Below are 4221 nucleotides of genomic sequence, written 5' to 3'. Positions count from 1 at the left end.
CATCACTTCAATCATGTCCTTCCAATTCCCTTCCGCCCTCCATTCCCCACAATCCTCTCACACATATCTCCAACCCTCCTCCACTAATCCACACATTCTACACATCTTTTTATTCTTTTCCTCCCAGTACCTTCCTTCCTTTATCTCGTTCCCCAACCTGAACCTAGACACTCTCTGACACTTGCTCTCCCCCTATCCCTTCTTTAGATATCCCAGTACACTTTCCTTCTTAATCTTCCCGTACCACCTATTATATCTTGAGTTCTCCATTCTTTTCCATATTTCTTCTCTCTGCATCCTCCTCTCCTCCTTTATCAGCCTCTGCGCTCTCCATACTCCTGCCTCTCCTGCTTCTTTTTTTTCTTTCATCTCTGCTAACCTGACTCCCCTTTTTTCATAATATCTCATCCTATCCTTTTCCCATTCCGACAAACCCTCTCCTCTATCCTCTTTATTCTAATCTCTTTTAAACACAACCTCGTTGACTCGCTACTTTCCCCTTTTTCCAATCTTTCCTTGAATCTCCAGGCTCTTTGCCGCGCCCTTCCTCTCAATAAATCCCTCTGAACCTCCTCCCTTACCATATACCCCGGCGTCCTCCACTCCCTTAACCAACTTATATATCTATTCTGCAACCTCTCCACGCTATCCCATTCCTTCCCCAGTTTACGTGTATTATACAATATGTCTAAAAAATATTTTAAGTCATAAAATGTATATAAGTTCATAGACAGGGACGTCACAGATCGTTCAACGCATTGTTCCGTGCTGCGACCACTACGCGTAAAGTTTGCAGACGTTCTCTATAGCGCAATTTCTTGTGTGGTTGCCGCAGCTGAAGACTTACGAATCATCAAGATTTCGCAGACTTTCGATGTCCTCGTAGTCGACATCGATGGTCTCGATGATGATGTTGCAAATTTTTCCCATAGACGCGTTATCGTACGCTGGTACAATGATCTCTGGCAAGCGGATGTGATAGAGATGCGTCCGTATTTGCGCTTCAACAGAGACTACATACTTACGGTTATCGATGTGCTGAGCAAGTACGCGTGGGCCATACCGCTTAAGAGTAAGAGTGGATGCACAATTGCCAAAAGATTTGCAGGAATATTTCGGAATAAAAAACGATGTCCAAACAATTTGCAAACTGACTATGGAAAGAAATTCTACAATATAGATGTACAAACACTGATGAAGAAGCGTAACATTAATCATCCTTTTCCCAGTATCTACCTTCTTTCATCTCGTTCCCCAACCAAAACCTAACCACTTTCTGACAACTGCTTTTTCCCCACTCCTTTATTAAATACCCCGGTACTCCTTCCTTCTTCATCCTCCCGTACCATCTATTGTATATATACTTCGAACTTTCAATCTTTTTCCATCTCTCCTCACTCTGCATCCTCTTCTCCTTCTCTATCAACAACTGAGCTCTCCATTCTCTTGCCTCTCTACTTTCCCCCATCTTCGCTATCTTCACTCCTCTCTCCTCATAATATTTTATCTTATTCTCCCACTCAGACATCCACACCTCCCTTTTTGCCCCTAATCTCTTTTAAGCATAGCCTCGCTATTTCGCTACCCTCTCCTCTTTCCAACCTTTCCTCAAATCTTCAGGCCCTTTGTCCCGCCCTTCCTCTTAATAAATCCCTTTGCACTTCTTCCCTTACGATATACCTCGGTGTCCTCCAATCTCACAATAACCACCTTATATATCTATTTTGTAACCTTTCTAAGGTATCCCATTCTTTCCATCCCCATATCTGCACACCATATCCAACCACTGACCAAACCAATACGTCAAACAACCATAACCTTCTACCCCAATCCCCATCGAACTTCCTCTTCCCAATCCCCCACACCTGACTCATAATAGCCGCCTCTTTTCTCACTCTCTCTTTTATCTGCGCCTCACTTCCCTCGTTTCTTTAAAACACATACCCTAAATGTTTCAATTCCCTCACCTCCTCCAATCTCTCCCTTTTCCACCACCATTCCAGTTTTTTCTTCCTTCCCCCTCCCTTCCTAAACCTCATCACTTTTGATTTATTTACGTTGACTTCCAAACTCTTTCCCGCCAGATATTTCTCCATCCCTCTCATCATTCCCCTCATCCCTTCCTCCTCCTCCGTTAACAGCACCAAATCATTTGCATACGCCAATACATAAACTCTTCTTCCTCCTACCCTCACCCCACCCCATCCGTTCCTATCCAAATAGTCCTCCATATCCGCCATTAACAGATTGAACAGATACGGGCTCAAAGGGCATCCCTGCCTCACCTCCCTACCTGTCCAAAATTCATTCTTCACTTCCCCCCTGCCGTTACCCTGTTCCTCGTCTCCCTATATAAGTCCCCACATCTTCCCACTAATCTCTCCCTCACCCCTCTCTTCCTCATCGCTCTTAGTAAAGTCTCCCTATTGACCGTGTCGAAAGCCGCCTTCAAATCTATAAATAATGCAATCAACCCACCTCCTTTCCTACTTAAATTTCTGCTCACCAGGTAATTACCACATAAATGTTATCCATCGTACCTCTTCCTCTCCTAAACCCCGCCTGGCTCTTCGGAACTAAATTCTTTCCCTCCACCTCTTCCCTTAACTTTTCTGGTAACACCTCCGCATACACTTTATACAATGGCCAATGTCACACCCCTATATTTCTCTACTTTATTTTCTTCTCTTTTTTTCAGCACTGGCACTATTATCCCCTCATTCCACTCATCGATCCACCCCTAATCCTGCCCAAATTCTCCTACATATGTTCCACACCCAGTCCTGCATATTTTTTTCTCCAAACTCCCATACTTCTGCTATCCCCCTCCTGGTGCCTTCCCTCAATTTTCCAATCGCCCTTATAATTTCCTCCCTTCCAATATCCTTTTCTCCCTCCTCCTTCTTTCCCCTTTCCCCTCTCACCACTTTCCAGTCCACCCTCCCCAATTGCGTCTTAAAATAATCCTCCCACTCTCCTATCTCAATCCCTCCTCTCTTTCTTCTTGTTTCTTTATTCACCACTTTCCACATTTGCCCCATCGTTTTTGTTTTTTTCACCACCTCCCAAGCTATGTGTTTTTCCTCCCTTTTCTTATTACACATCGCTTTATACTCTTTTTTTCTTTCCTTATATTCCTCCTTACACCCTCTTCCCTCTCTCCACCTTCTTAACTCCCTTTTTACATTCTTCTTTTCCTTCTTACATTCTTCATCCCACCATCCCTTTTTCCCACTTCCTACTTTCTTTACCTCCTTTTCTCCTAACACAGTTCTTATTCTCTTTTTCATGCTCTCCCATTCCTCTTCAATCTCCGTTTTTTCATCCCTCATCTCCTTCCGCATCTCCTCCGTCCATTTTCTTTTTTCTTCTTCCGACTATATTATCCTTTTTATTCCATTCCTCCTTCTATCCCTTTCTCTGTTCCCAGTCTTTACTCTTTTTCCACTTCTAATCCAGATCACCGGATGATAATCCAAATCCACTTAATCCCCTATTTCCATTTTCTCCACATATTCTTTTGTGCTTACTTCCCTTACCACATAGTCAATCACTGACTCCCTTCTTTAACCCGTGTATGTCCATTCCCCCTCCTCGTCTCCTTTTGTGTCCCCGTTCCATATTACCCAGCCCAGTTCCTCAGTCGTCTCCAACAATAATCTTCCCTCCGCGTTCACTTTCTTATCCTTCGACCTCCTACTCCCTTCCTCCTCCTCCTTTCCTTCTCTCTTCATTTCTCCACCCTTTTCTCCTGTTCTCGCATTAAAATCCCCCCCACTATTGTCCTCATTTTTCCATTTTTCCCCTCCATTCACTCTCTTAACTCTTCTAATTTTTTCTCCATCCCCCAGGTTATATACACCCCCACAATCTTCCACCATTTTCCCCCTATTCTCACTCTTCTCACCATTACCCCATCCCTTCCTTCCCATCCCTTCTCCTCTCTTGCCTCTAGCCCCTTCTTTCCTTTCAGCAACATCCCCCCCATAGCCCTACCTTTCCTTTTTTTTTTCTACCCGCCCACTGTACCTCCCAACTAAAATTTTTCGGCAGTTTCCCAGTAATCCCCGCCAATTTTTTTTTGTCCACCCAAGTTTCCGTCAGAAACGGGTGATACTCCATTGACCACAGTACGATTCGACACCGATCGATTCGACACAAAATTATTGGACACAGATTTATTCGACAGCAAATTATTCGACACCGTACGATTCGACACCA

Source organism: Pseudomyrmex gracilis, unplaced genomic scaffold, assembly GCF_002006095.1.
Source record: "Pseudomyrmex gracilis isolate BER0280 unplaced genomic scaffold, ASM200609v1 scaffold_1393, whole genome shotgun sequence".
Taxonomy (NCBI): Eukaryota; Metazoa; Arthropoda; class Insecta; order Hymenoptera; family Formicidae; genus Pseudomyrmex; species Pseudomyrmex gracilis.
This window is presented reverse-complemented; position numbering follows the sequence as displayed.